This window comes from Bombus vosnesenskii, unplaced genomic scaffold, assembly GCF_011952255.1.
Source record: "Bombus vosnesenskii isolate JDL3184/JDL3185 unplaced genomic scaffold, Bvos_JDL3184-5_v1.1 scf7180000013428, whole genome shotgun sequence".
Lineage (NCBI taxonomy): Eukaryota > Metazoa > Arthropoda > Insecta > Hymenoptera > Apidae > Bombus > Bombus vosnesenskii.
Genome location: NW_022883043.1, coordinates 12,077 through 28,519, shown reverse-complemented (window position 1 = coordinate 28,519; position 16,443 = coordinate 12,077). Strand labels below are relative to the sequence as shown.

At 35.9% G+C, this 16,443-nt stretch overlaps 1 pseudogene; it reads right to left on the bottom strand.

Moving 5' to 3' along the window:
• Positions 1 to 2,315: 2,315 nt before the first annotated feature.
• On the bottom strand, positions 2,316 to 15,827 carry LOC117237988 (annotated as a pseudogene).
• Positions 15,828 to 16,443: the final 616 nt, after the last annotated feature.

Here is a 16,443-nt window from a genome sequence, read left to right as displayed (position 1 = left end):
TGTCAACTCGTGTTCACACGACATTCACGAAACATATTCAAAATTTATTTTCTCGAAAATACGAAGAATCATCAGTTACGAAACACTCTGTACTATATCACATTATTATATCACTATCGTATTGATAAGAAATGTCGATATTATAACTCCTTAAGACTCCCTTAATATTTATTTGCGATTCAGCTTAATATGTATTGGCCCTGTGTAATTTCAAGATTAAAAATATAAAAGAATTCATTCCTGATTACGATATCGTACGTGATTTACAAAATCATCGACCGTCAAGGGTTAAATGAGAATTCTCTCGTCCAGAATTATTTTCCAGACGATCGAATTATTATCCATTGTATCACGAGGATCGAACTAACTTGTAGCCTTGAACAATTATGTACAGTTGAATCTCTAGCGTAGGAATATTTCAAAGAATCTCAAGTTTTGAGGAACGATAGCTGATACTTGCAACGAACAATAGTATGTCTTTTTAATCGGTAACTGAAAGCAGGGGCTAGTCTCATAAGTACGCGAATGATTCTAACGATCGAATGATTCTAGTTGCTAGAATCATTGTTTAAAGGTGGTATAACGGAGATTGTGCGCTTAAGACAAACAGGTCGGAGGATCGAAAGGAACGAGATTGGAAATATTCGCGTCTCTTCACGAATCAGAATTTTACTATTTCTAATTGAACACGTGACGGAGTTTCGATCTGTTTCAAGTAACATTTAAACCTGAGTGTTACGCCGGGCGACTCTCTGCCTGGCCCAGGTCACACACCGCGGGCCAGACGGACGCCAGATGTCCGCTCTTCCGTACGGCGTACCCTCAATAGCCTTAAGCATCCATCATAAACCCGAGTCACTTGCCTGCTAAGGTCCTTCAAACAAACATCTGTTTCCGAGGAATTTCTCGAGACTATTGTCTACCACGGCTTAACTAAGGAAAGTTGGTTTTTCGCACGTACGCTGCAACTGTCCTCCCACTAACCACTTTCTCTCGAGGGCGGTTGAGACCCTTCGTTTAACCAATTAGAAACGAAGCCTATTCCCTCACTCTCCTAAATAACATCGGCACCAACAAATCCGATGGTCCCGCGCGCTAGACACACCCATCCTTAGCTTTCCTCCGACACATCATCGTCTCCCAAGACAGTACTGATTTTACATCCTTCAAACGGTCAACATCCTTCGAGCGGGTAGACACACCCGCAGATCAATCACTCATTCATCTCGTACATACGCACCAGTGTAACTATCCTCGTTATAAGTTGTGGAATAAACGGTGAAATATAACTTACTACTGTGTCATATTCCTATCAACCACCTCTGTTATCCTAACCGAAACAGGGGAACGACTACTTCGCGGCGTCGATTCAACGAATCGTAGCGAGAATTTACGCCTCTCGCTGACGCGTTTTCCTCGCGACCGCGTCTCTCTGCGAACGGTCGTAACATACAGGGTGGTTGGTAACTGGTGATACAAGCGGAAAGCGGGTGTCGTACGCGAAAAAAGAAGTCGAAAATATATGTCGGGTTATGGTTAGAATTTTGTAACAACTCTTCACGTGAATTAGCCATTGTTTCACAAAGCCGAGATTATATTTACACGTATATACAGGACTATCACAAAGCTTAACAAATAATAAGTCTAATGAATAATAAGTTTAACGAATGATAAAATTAGTGAATAATAAATTGTATGAATAATAAGTTTAATGAACACTATTAACAATGTCTTTGGGTTCAAACGAATCCACAGTCAACGGGATAACTCTTCACTAAACGTAAACTAATCTTAGGCGCAAAATACGATTGTTGAAAATGCTCGATGTATCACTCTCCAAAGCAATCACACGAATGCCAGCCTGGTGGAATTTTTCTCGCTGTACGATTGCATTTGTTTTCTATACCCGTTTGGAAGCGTCGAGAAGGTTCCAAACGCCGTTGCTAGGCAGTTTCTGCCTGAAGTTTGATTATTAATACAACGTATGTCCTATTGTATCGACACCTCCGAGGCAACATCACACGTGGCTAGGCCCGACATATAGAATAGAATTTTTTTTTAATTTTTCCGAGCGAAAATTCAAAGTCGATTTTCTCGAAAACAAAACCTCAAACGAAAAATTTTTATTCTATATCTTCGACTTCTTTTTTCGCGTAGAATCACCCCCTTTCCGCTTGTACCATCAGTTACCAACCACCCTGTATATCTTTTCGTATATGATTATAAATTTCTCTGGTGTCTTAGTTTTTTCTAAAATAATATTGTAATCATTGCTGAGAATTTACAAGTAAAAAGTTCTAGCTGTGTAGTTTGTTCGATTGATGTTGGAAAGGTTAACTTACCAATAAATGATGAGCATGATAGTGATACGACCAAGTCGTGGCAGCTTGAAGAGATGTAGGACAGTGTATTGATTATGCGATTGATCCTTCTCATTTATCGCCTTGCAACTTTTCTCAAATTCGTCGAATATTTCTTGCTTCACCTCTTTACCGTTCACTTTAGCGAAGTTTTTCAGCATCTCGATCGCTTTGTCCACCCTGCCACTGGTTATGTACCAACTACGGAAGTATATGAAATACGCAAACGTTATAAAAGCCTGTAAGAAATTTTCAAAATCATCACTTTCACCAACCTTTTGTATCGACAAACTTTTTGTGCAAATTTGAATAGAGCTGTCTAGTTACGCATCAATCATTTATTTTGCACAGCTAAAAATGTGATGGCTTATCGAGAGAAAGATGTTGACCTTGAGATGTTTTATTATGTTTTATTTACGAGACAGAGGAATCGATGTAATAACCGATCCCAAGATAGTATGTATTGCTGGATAAAATATTACCCAATTTAATTCAGCTATAATTTTGGAATTTTTATGGTCCGGTCTCAAAGGACTTTTGATGTTTTAAGAGAAACTTTAACGTAAAAGAAATTTCTTATATTTCTTTGAGGATTATTTTTAAAGAATTTTCCGATGATACGAAGATACAAAAATAATCCAAAGGACGAGGTGAGATTAAATGTCTACTATACTATCGTATACTAATTTACTTACGAAATTTCTTTGTATTATATTTTTATAATGAAAAAGAAATTGGAATTAAACTACCGTGCACTTTCAGGAACAATCCATGGTCCTACAAACGCAACCACCATAGGACACGCGGTGACCATGCTGAGGATCCTCCAATTTGAGATCCAATATGCGATCCAAGGCAAAAGACTCGAGGCTGCCGCGAAATAAAGTCCAAACGACATGTTCGCTACCAGAGTTCGATATTTCGGACCGACATATTCGATCACTGAAAGAATAATTCGTGATATCGTTATTGTATTACATCGTTATAGAAATCTTCCCAAATGTTTCGTCAATTTCGTTTCTTCATTTGATATAATAATATTGTTTCCTTGTTTCCTTTAGGTTTGTCCTTTCTTCGTTTTTTACCAATCTAATTTCAAATATTCAGACTTATTTGTAGATTTTATAAATCATTAACATCGACAATGTAAGATCGTTTTGAATTAAAAAGAATTTTAAAAGGAACACTGCTTTCATCTCAATATCGAACGGAGAGTGCCTCAGTAATCGTGGTATAACCGAAGATTATTCTCCATAGGGAAATAGGTCACTCGAAAGATACAATTTCATACCAGAAAAGTATACAGAATTAAGTATCCTGTCGTTTAAAATAAAATATCTTAAAGTATCCCTAGACACATGTAATTTTAATACCAAACTAGATATACAATTACACAACAAATTTCAAATTACGAGATATAATTCCAAAATATAAAGTTTCAGTAAAATCATTTACCATTAAATATCTTAAAATTGATATCGTAAAATTCGAATAAAAATTTGACTTAAGAAAAAACAAACCGAAATAGGGCAATAAACATTTATTCAAACACGTCATAAATAGTTAATCGTTACGTAAAACGGGACCGATACCGGTGCCTCATTATTAGGTCATAAATTATAGTTTTCCTATTCTCAACAGCTTTTTCTCTCTTATAATTTTCTCGATGACTCACCGATAATGAAAAGCACGTTGAAGCAGTTATCGAACGAGGTACCGACGACTAATCTCGCCAGACAGAAGCTCCAGAAGCTGTTGCAAAACGCAGTGCCGACAGACGCGATGAAATCAACCGCGTTACACGCAACCAACGCTGGAATTCTGTCACAATGGTCGGCTATGTAACCGAATATTAAGCCTCCAAGAATGCTGCCGACGAAGAAGGCCGATTGTGCTGCTGAGCCGAGGAATAACGTGGTCGCATACTCATTCCAGCTGAAACAGAAAAGAGGGATGCTTTATGATTGCGGCTAGTTATGAAAAAACACCGCGTGGTTAGAAAATCGATAGAAGGTGAAGAGAATAAGGAAGACGACGAAAGGACGAGTAATAAATTCCGTAGTTTTCTAATATCATCAGAATTGAAAACCTGAGTCGTAGGTTAGTTAATTGTAGTATTTTGGTAATATTTTTAGTAATAAAATAGTAGAGGTAGTTTGCATAATTCTTGGATATGATTAGAGAATTTGTCATAGTGGAAGGAATATAAATTTGTTAAATAGAAGATAGTATCTCCCGATTTAAGTAGGACTTTTTTAGTAATAAAATAGCAGAAATAGAAATTAGAAATGTAGTATCGGGAAGAAGGGCCTAGGAAACGTCGAGCTAACTACAGACAATGTCGCGAGAGCCGAGACGCTGTCGGTTCCATCAATGCATTACCGGGTCCTTCAGGTAAATAGCTTTGCCGAAAAGACCTACGTGACCCTGGCTAGGAGCGTCTGTAGAACACGTGTGCGGTGGGCCCAGCAATAGACAATAGAGTGCTACAACGGCCAGAGAGGCAGTCGAGAAGCAGAGTGCGAGTTGAGCGGACACGGAGTGTGAGTCGGCGTGCGACGATATCGTAGTCTGTCCTTTTGTTATCGAATATCACTCATTAAAATACATCAAACTTTAAACTCTACCATCATCACTTATCACTTACTCTAAGAATCCACAAGTTACTACAGAAATAATAATAATAACAATAAATATTCGATAAAAATGTCTTGAGTCGTAAGAAGTTACCAAGCGCGTATTTATACGTTCAATTCGAAATATGTCTATTGTACAGTTGTAACTTTCACTTTTCGATTTATGCGATATTATATAAACGGATTCATGTTCGTGATTTAAAACGCCGAGACGTACAAATAATTAAGGATGACAAGGTTAATTTTATGTTCCGTTATAAACGAGCTCTGTTAAGATGCAAACAGCATAACAAGTAATTACACCTACGTCTAAGTTCGTGCAACCAACAAGGACTTCTTTTATAATGACTGCATTATATGCTATCGTCAGCATAGAACGACGGTTCCAACAGTTTTAATTTAAATAAAAATTTGTTAATCGGTGTCGAAAGTTTGAAGTTACTTTATATAAAGAATATAGTTTTCTCTTGTGATTTTACCTCGACAGCTATGGATTTGTATGGTATCATCGTGTGATCAAAGGTCCATCCATATTGGCATGGTTATTGGCCAGGATGGGTCTGCCTCTCTGATACCACTCTCCAATATGTCGGTATAGTTCACATTGTACATGTTACATCGCGAAAACGAAGTCGCACCTTCCGCCAGCAATTCCTCACTCGACGCTGGAGGGATCGATAGTGCAATCCTACATAAAACAAGAATACGTTACATTAACGATGATGAAATTTGCAAGAAGTATTTTTAAGAATACTAATTTTCCTTTGATTTTCTTATCTTTTTTTAAATAACCAAGGAACAATGACAGCAAATGGTAGAGAGAGGGAGAGAAATTGGAAAACTAAGATGAAAATTCTACTCAAAAGTGCATAGTTTTTAATCCTAATCTTAAATTAGTCCAATTCCTTGAAACTTAATTCGAATCCTGTTTAAATAAAAAATGTGACAAAAGTAATATACATAACAATATAAAAATCTATAATAATTTCTCTAATAAAGAATAACGACGATATCAGTAACAGTAATAACACATTATCTTTAATAGTGTTTACATTTTCGCATTTTTAAATTTTCTGTAAAAATAAAATTCGCATAAAAATCCGCGGCCTATTTATTATTTATAAATCTGCTTTTTTAAAAAAAAAAAATCTAAAATGGGAAAGGTGAAAAAATAAAACAACAGGAAAACAAAAGCACAAAATATAAAAGAGGAAAAGAGACAATGACCCTAAAAATAGGAACAAAGGCAAGAGCTGGAAGGACGATCGTCCCGTATCTGTTGCACTCCGAGGCATTCGAATTGTGTTGCGATTTAATTACCGATCGCTGCACGTATCGGTGAGTCTATTTCCAGACAAATAAACGGTACGCGGGGAGATTCGAGAAATTATGCGAAACGAAAAAGAATTTCCTAGCCGATCAGTTCGCGGAACACGTGAACGTCTAGAATCTGCCGGAGGTCGTCGACCAAACTGGTTTCCGGCGGGCCCCCGGAACGCTAAGAAATCGTCGATCTACAAAGCGATAGTTTCGCCTTGGCCAGGGTGATTCAATGGAAAACAAGCGTAACGAACGATTTTCCTCGTTGACGCATCGTAGAAAACCAGATCTCGCATGCGTCGTCAAGAATGGTAACACGATTCGTTGGAATCGTGCCATCCAGACTTCCTATCCTTTCACCGGTAATTCCTTACGTTCTTGAAATAGAACACGTGACAAAGACGTTGATAATAGTATAACTATGTAATCGCGATTTCCAACTATTTTTATCTCGTCGCAAACTGGTTACAGGTATCTCCCCCACTCCCGTACGACACGATATTTACATATGCATTTACATATACAACGCGATACCTGGGTTTTCCTGATTCAATAAACACAGTTGTTTCGTGCAAGTTATCAGATATTATATTGTGGTTTTAAAGAAACGAATTGTCGCGATGCGATACGTTATCACAGCTGAGAAAATGGAAATCTCCGTGCAAGTGGAAGATTCTGTCGTCGAGAATATTTATTGCGACCTGCATGGAAAACAAACAGGCTTTCGAGAAGCCTGGTTTAAACTACGTGCACGTGACTTGAACAGATATGTACATATGCATATAAATTGTCTCCTATAGAAGGTGGTTAATTCTAGACATCGAAAGGAACGTCTTTAATGAAAACATGTATTGATTTGTTATACGATCAACATGATTATTGACCATTTCGATCTGCCCGAGCTGAAAATGTCTATCGCGTAACAGGGTAAATTCGAACATAAAGAAACTATGTAGGATCGTTCGTTACGTATAACTCAATAATTCAAATAAGACAAATTGCACATAAAGTGTCACTTACTTTTGTTTGTCTGTGAGGTTCCACCGTTCGAGTTCCGGAACGGTACACGAGTGTTCAGCTGGCAATAGCGTGATGAAGAACTGCGTGAAGTAGAGGAACGCGTAGACGAAGGTGAAGGAGAATGATGAAAAGGAACCATTGGTAGCGGCTGGCCTCGCCAACGTACGGTAGTATGTCGTCGAAGGTTTTGATCTTCGGACGTTCGCCTTCCTCGGCTTTTACGGACTCCACCATGACTGTCATTATCTCGATATCTGCGAATCAATGATCCTCGATCACCTACTTAACTCGAATTACACGTTACGAGGAAACTAAGGTCAAGGTGAATGGGGTCTTATTAGGTCGTCGAATAAATTCGTGTTGCAATGCGTTCATACCTTTTTATGTGTTTTAGGAATACAGATCGATAAACGATCAAGGTGATCGATCTTATGATATACAGTGGCTCACGGAAGTACTCGAACACTTTCATATCACGAAACGTTCTATAATTTCGTTAGCACTCTAATGAGATACGATTATCGAGATTATAATAGTAAAATTTGGAATCAATCTGAGATTGTATATTGAAGATATATATACATGAGACAATGTATATATATTTCGCAAATATATATGTTAAATGAAAAATTAATATGTATATAACACATGATGATGATTTTACTACGTACATCGTGGCTTATTATTCTTATTAATTTAGCGAATAATCGACTGCTCAAATACTCTGGTAATTTTTATATATAAAATAACAATAATATATGTTTCCAATAAATATATGGAATTTCTATATACACGTTTAGATCTGTTTCAAATTTTCTCAATGTAATTACGACGATCGTGTCTCACTTCAGTGTCAATGAAATCTCAAAATGTCTCGTATAAAAATCACCAAAGGTTTGTTTAAGTGCCCGAGTACTTTCACGTGAGCGACTGTTGTTTTAGTAGCAAGTTCTCTTATGTCTATTTCTTCGTTACATTTAGCCGGATAATTTCTCATGTTTATCAACGTGTTATGATGTTTCTCTTATTAAGCGGAGAAATCTCTTCTTCGCTAAATTTTCTTAAACGGGTTCAAGGTGAGGTGAACCACATTGTTGAAATCAAGATGAAGAAGATGAAATCTAAAGTCGAGATGAAAGGAAGTAGATGTTTGTATTGTCTAGATATATTGCCATGCTACTTTTTGACACGATATAATCTTAGGTAAAGGCTAATTCAAGGTGATACAGAGTGTACTGGAAAAAGTGATTTGAATTTGCTAGAGAGGAAGAGAAAAGGAAAGATCCTTGAACATTTTTGCAAGGTTATTGCAAAATGGAGGATACTATCGAAGGCTTATTGCTGTCACTTGTACGTTCTAACTGGAGTGTCCTTTAAATAATTTGCTTCTTATTAGATCCTTTTTGCAAATAGGAAGATAATATTTTTGGGACGTGAGAATTGTTAAATAAAAATGTAATGTAATCAGATGTAAATTGTCATTGGAATAGAAGAGTTTGTTTAGAAGAAATGATCATGAAATACACAAAATGTATCATGCGTAATGTGTAAATAATAATTAATTCCAAAGACAATTAATGAAAATTTTAAATAACAGAGCACCATACCTCCGGTTCCTGCTTATTTTGACACTGTGCAGAATGTCACACGATTGTTGCCTTTTTTTTTTAAAGATTATTCAGTTAAGAAACAAGCACCAATAAAAAAGCAATTATAGTTAATTATTAAAAAATCCAAGTAGGTGTTACATAAATAAAATTATCAAGGAAGATATTTATCGTAAAGATTGTGTGCTTATGAAAGAAGTAAACGAAATTATTGTAGCGCCATAGTAATTTGTATGAATCTTTGAATCTTGTTTAAATAAAATTTTCGATAAAAATTTGATTCTATCAGTGAACGATTACTACAGTTAATTACTGGATAATTAAAACAAGTAAGTAAAATTATTGTTACAATAATCCCGACAAATTCGTGATATTATTCAACTAGAATCGTTAAGAAAAAATTCGACACCGTTAGCGAACGCCATTTTACTTTTACTTCACGAAGGCTAACGTTATAAACGTTGAATCAAGAGCAATCATTTTCAATATAAAATATACGCGTGAAAGCTTTTGCTCCCTTTGATAATTGAATCCTTAATTTGCCGCCAATTAAACTCTTTCCCAACCACCTTCGTCTTCTAAGAAACCTTTCATACCCCAAAGAGAAATCCCCTTTTGCACAAACTCGCTTTTTTTCAACCATCGTACAACACGATATGATATTTACACCGTGCAATTTACACGATTCAGATCTCAATCTTGCAAATCATTTCGAAAATAGATCGATGATTAAATCGATTATAAAATCGTTCCTGCAAGTTTTAATTGATTAATTATTTCTTTATTTGATGAAATATTATTTATTATTTAAATATCGTTAATTTACTAGCGTTCAATGAAATTTCTCGTAGAATTAAGTTCGTTTAAAATATTATTAATTTAATGACATTTTTTGTAAGATAATTGCGGTTAGATTTGATCTTTCACGAAATCTACGAGATGATCGCGTTCGATTAATCACCGATGTAGCGCATATGTAAAACATTTAAAACAGTCCATACATAGATGTTTCATAAGTGTAGATGGTTATTTATTACGGTTCTGTGTAATTAATGTTCGTTGCGATTACCACGAACTTAGATAAAAAAAAGAGTATTAATGACGAGAGAACCGGAAGTGACCAGTCCGTGACATAACTGTTATTTTCTAGGGGCTTGGTAACATTTGCATAAATTATTTCGCGTATACTGTAACGCACTTTACGTTACAACGGTATGTCGATGGACACGAGAAAAGAATTTTTCTACCACAAATTGAATGGCATTTTTGGCGATAATGATTGTGTGGAATGATGACTACTTTAATTGAGATTCTAATTCTCATTGTTCATTCATAATTGGAAAGATTCTTTCCAATAGGATAAATTGAGAAAAATGTCTTCGAAAGAGAATATGCTATTTTTGAATACACCATTTTTTAATAAGTCTAACAAATTCTGGATCTTTTAATTCACAAGGTTGCAAATCTCCAAATTGTTCAGTCTGAATTTTCGAATCTTCTAATCTCACGATCTTCGAATTTTCTAATCTTCGAATCATTAAAAATCCTAATTTTCATAGAATTTTCAAGGAAGCTATAAAATAAAAATATAAAATATAAAATAAGAAAATTTGAAAAAGATACATAATGCGTTCGATCCAACACCATTTGCTCATAGTAAAAAAAAAAAAAAAGATACAAGAAATTGTATGCAAAATAGGTAAACGTATTATAGTAAGTATTAGTCAATTATAGCAGATTGCTATCATTAATCAGTAATTATCCGAGTCGTAGCTGCATCTGTATATACATGAAGTATACAACACTAAAAATACATTTTCCTTAACAAAAATACTGAATAAACACATTCCTACGTAGCAACTAGTCAGCTGTGATAAATTGTTCGCTTTGAACAACGATCGACTAAGTTAGCATTGATTTCCGGATTGTGCGTAAAGCGTGCAATAAAACGAACACGTGTTTATCCCTAACGTTAAGCCAGGACCACCTAAATTAATACGAATTTTCCCATCAGGTACCGTCCTTATTCTGACAAAAAAATGCAAGCGATATTTGTGCATGTAAATAATTTGCCTGTGTGTATATATAATAACTTATATGAAACAGCACTGCGATATTTCTCGTACATTGCTAGATATAATGATTTTAAATAATTCTGGCTCAAAAATTCGATTAAGAATTACATTGCAATTTCTAGAAAATTGTTACAACATTAAAAAAGCGAGATCCCTTAGAATATGGTATATCAAAAAAATCTTACAACCAATAATTTTACGATTAAAAAATGTAAGAAACCTCCCCAAAGTAATCGATCCGTGAAATTAATGAGAAACGTATGCTCCAGCAAAAGCTACGCGTGAATATTGAACACAGCTTCAAAACCGACCTTTCCCGATTGAAAACGCATAGCAGAATAGCAATAATTCGTCCACCGACGCACCAATGAAAATGGAGGCTCGTAACGATCGTCATAACTCGAGTGTCAAACGTTCTCGGTAACCGGTTACACAAAAGTGCGCACCTTGAACAACTATTACATCCCAGAACTAATTAATAAGAGCGATCATGGCTAGCATGGATACATATAGTTTGCATACGTGATTTTTCCCTGCGGGGCCAGTTTTCTCGCCTTCGAATCGATCAGGGAAAGCGATCGTGATCGCGATCGAGCCATTGAAATTCATTCGATGCACACGAGATACAGCATAGCGTTTTGATCTCGCGGAACTCGCACAAACTACAAAGTCAAACTTACAGACTCGTAACAATACAAAGTGGAACGATCGTTTGGTTTCACTTCCAACCGTAAGTCTTCCTATTGATTGGTGTTCTTCTTGGTCGTAAGGGAAAACGAAGAAAAGAAAGGAAAGAAATCTGTTATTAATATTGGAATACCATCGTGTTCGAGGAATTATCGTTCTATTTATTTATTTATAATGGCGTTATCGAATTAATTGTTTCTTAATATGATACATTAAAACACTTATTGTAGTCGATAGAAACAGAAATTTTATTTAAGATTGCAATCCCAATTATCTGATTTTCCTGACGGACAATTTATATGGATCGATTGGAATTCATATAACAAGAGTTCACCAATTTTCTTCGCTACTCATCATTTTTCGTTCGCGTGATACGAGCTCACGTTCAAGTGAGTGCTTCAAATCGGTAAAAGTTCGATTAATTAATCGAGTTCTACCATATTTAACGCGAATAAGCTTTTGCATAATAAGCAACGAATGAAATAAAAATTTGTTGTAATACACAATGAGTAAGTTAGATTAATTATCGCTTTATATGATAAAAGTCCATGGTCCAGCGACAACATTGGAATTATCTTTTTCTTATTCATCTTGGAATTTATGATTGTTTACGGCGTTCTTTTTTGCGACAAATTGAGCTTATGGAAGTAATTTCTCTTCTAGAAAAATTGAACGCTAACGCCGTGTGCCAGGATAATGTGCAAGAACTAATGTACAAAGAGTTAATCATTTTGGCTTCTGAAAGACTATATGAGTCACGGTTGTCCTATTCTTGTTGCTTAATTGCAGTGTTTGACCACCTGTTCTAGAATAGTGAGTTTACCTCTCACTGATCGGCACCGATTGGTATTTTGTAGTACAGTGCTTTGTTAGTCGATCGTGGCATTTAAACATACCAAGTTCATAGAGAAGAAGGCAGTTTTCTAAGTTTACGTTCTTTAGAAAAACATAATTTTATCATTAAAACGTCCGACCTTTTGATACCCATCTAAATATGTTATACATAGTCTCGATAAATATCACGATAATGGATAAGTATATATAGTCGCGTTTCTGTTCCAATAAAAGTGAACACTATCGATGAACACTAAGTGATGCTATCGAAAATACTTGTATATTTTTAGAAATTCCAAAAACAACAAATCCGATGTCAGTGATTTTGTCTGATTTGCTAGTTTCTAGCGTTAAGATTGAATACACAGCTGGCAAATTTTCTATTTCAAAGATCTATTTAACTTTGTGATTAAACAGCTTTCTACAAAGTTTTGCGGATTTGTTAGTTATCTTCGAAAGAATAAGCAAGTTTTAAAGGACTTTGATCTAGTAAGTTTATTCCTCTTCAACCTTATACTTAATCATCAAGTAACGCTATAATTAGAAAATCAACATAAATGGATTTATCATATTTCTTCTGTCTAACCTTCTTTAAAATAATTAGCTGTTAAATGAGCCAGAGTTCTAGGAAATCTCCGATGCTGTTGATCTTCAACGAGATACAGATATCTGACAGATACTATCAAAATTCTATAGACGTCTATCCTTCAACTCTCAGCATACCAATATTTATGCCATCATCGACGTTTCTTCACAAAGGGTCCTTAAAGAAATTTATGATTCTGTTACTCCTAAGTTACTTTGTACTGTTATATTTTTGTTATAATAGTGCCTACTAGAAATGTTTACCTAGTATATAAGTTTCACTATTATTACCATTCTATCGTATGTTGTACTCGGAGTTAGTCACAGTTTCTCAGAAACGTCTAACTTACTCTTAGTTATCCTGGCACAGACGCTGTGTTTCACTTACTGAAAAAATAAACAAAAGAAGCAAAATGATGTACGTAATATACTAAAACATTCTAAGATACCGTGGTAATTTTTCTATTTCTTGTGTAAATCATTTCAACTTGTTTTTTTAATGTTTTTATTCCTAATTGGTACACCGAAATGGATGTAGCAAATGTATATCACGGTATTATCCAAATAGCCTAATATCCGAACGTTCTATTATCCAAACACAATATTTCTTCGTAACGAATGCCCTTTTCCGTTTCAAATATGTACATACGTATGTCGTCAGTGTTCATACACAATGTACTCTTTCCTTGATTTGATTCATTGAATTGTGATTATACGAATTTGGTATGAAACTAGGAAGCGTTCTAACTATCGCAGGAAAGTACGATGTAAACGAGAAAACTGGAAAGTGATGTAAGCGCAACAAAATTAGCAAAAATACGCGATATTGGAGAAGCCAGAATCACAGACATTAAAGGAAGAAAAACATAATTGAAAATTCTTCAAAGCACGTAGATTCCTCGGATGTTGGCAACGGTAGAAAAGCCGTAAGTATTCTGATGTAATGAAATGTTTCACGTAGACGATAATAATGGCGATTTTATATAAATGAAAACAGCAGACGAAAAAGCTAATGAAAAGATATCTTCTCATGCCGAAGCACTCGTGGCACTCGTAGAAGAACTCCGATGATTCAAAGTACGATAAAGAACGTAACTCTGTGTAGTTATTTACGTTGAAAAAATTATCTGATTATGGATTCATAAATATTTAAAGAATCTGTCGATTACTCTTAAACTGTATTTGGATAAATGAAATTTCGTCTTCCTATTATTTCAGAAAAGAGAGGCTCTACTACATTGTCTGCAGTATGTTTCTAATAATTAGTAAAATATCTGAACTAAATAAATGTAGACGTGAAAGTCACTGCACATCAGTATATTAAGGGTCAACACAAATACACTGACTGTCACATCACGAAGACATTTTAAAGAACTAATAAGGACAAAATTGTTTATTTAACAAATCAAAATCTCGATCAATTAACGGACCACCATTATATCGTGATATTTAACGAAACTTCCAATCTTAAGAGCCATATATTATTATATTATAGCAGTGTTATAGCAGTCATTGGCTCGGATTTTAATTAAATTGGTCGTGAAAGTGAGAAGAAGTAAAGAGACCGAGTAATCACGAAGAAATGGTATGTATGTAACTTGATCGAAGCAAATACCAAACTTTTAGTTGTTATCTTCAACGAGGGAAATTTGGTCATCTAAGTAGGTTATCGACGCAAGTGTTAATGAAAGATAAAACACGATTGGAGCAATGAAAGGACTTCATTCTTTTTCCTTCTTCGCGAAATAGCAAATATACAGTAGCTCACGTGAAAATATCTGAATATTTGTGCAAACATTTTGTAAATATATCATGTGTATTATGTTCGCGATCAATGAATATCACAGTAGTTCCTATATGAGTTTTCAGATTGACTAAAAATTTGACTGACCTACAATAGTCATGTCTCATTCCGATACTAAAGAAATTTTTAAATATTTTATGTAACGCATACAATAAAGATACGTAAGTTATCTATGCTAAATGCTGAAATACTTATAGAAGTCCTTTATGGATATAGTAGATATTATGATATGTGTGTTAGGCGAAACATTTTGAAGTTTAATTATCACCGTAATGAGACACGGCTAAGATAACACAGGTACGGTTATATCGAACAAGTTTTTCCCGATATGCTTCATAATGTTTCGTGTAACAGATAACATACATTATGCACCAAAGCCTTTTACGACCAGCGTTCAAATACTTTCACGACGAACCACTGTACCAAAATTCAAGTCTCACGCGACACATCGATACGAATGATCGGTGCAAACAAACGTTTACCTTTTCCACGATCGTCCGAGAGCAACGCGAAACTTCACTCGGCGTATCACAAATCTCGTCGTGGTTTTGTTTCTAAAACGAGAAACTCTCTGCAGAAGTCACAGAAATAAAATGAAATCTAGCTTCTTCACTTTTGTCCGACTCGATAAGTCGATTTCGAACAAACTTTACTCTTTTCTTCTTCTTCTTCTTCTTCTTCCGGATGTCTTTTCACTGTTTCAACAGGATAAAACGGAAATTGGAAAAATAACAAAAAAAATCGCGGATCGCAACGACTCTCGTGATCCTGTGATCCAAGTCCAGGACACGTGCTCGATCTCGATCGTCACAATGATCTTGGGTGCACGGATCCTCGATTTTTCGGACGCCGCGCTACATCGTCGTTTAAAAGGGGGCACGCACCGACTGTTCGCCGCGTGGACAATTAGCGGGGCTTTATAGCGTATGCAAACGAAAGCGGAGCCCCACCAGCGTCGTGTGTGCGGCTATTGGACGATGACTTTGGTTCCCGTGGATCGTCCCGTCGACAGCAACGCCGAAGTCGAAGACGTCACTGGAGAACTGCGGGGATTTTACGATTCCAAAGAGCCGCTTCTCCTGCTTCACCGCGACCGTTGGGTTTTCTCGTGACTCGTTTGCACGCTTTTTTCCCTTCTCGCTCTTCTCACTACCATCGCAATCTTCCTTCTCCCTCGTCGCTTTGTCGCGACACGTATACGCGACCGGAAAGCGAGAGACATAAACTGGTGACGCGCAGGTGAGTGTACCTGCCGAGAACGTTGCGACGTTGTTGCATGGTTTGATATGTTTCCTCAAACTGTGTTTGGTTAACTAACTTAATTCGCCTGTTGGTGACTCATGGAAATTTGAGTGATATTACGAGGTGCAGTTGCGGAGTATTTGGAGTGAGAATTTGTGAATTTCCTGTGTTTCACCATGTTACGTATGGTAATTTACAGTGTTGTTTGTATAGTATAGTACAGATTGGAAGAGATACAATAATAAGCAGACAGCTAGGCTGGTTAATTGATCA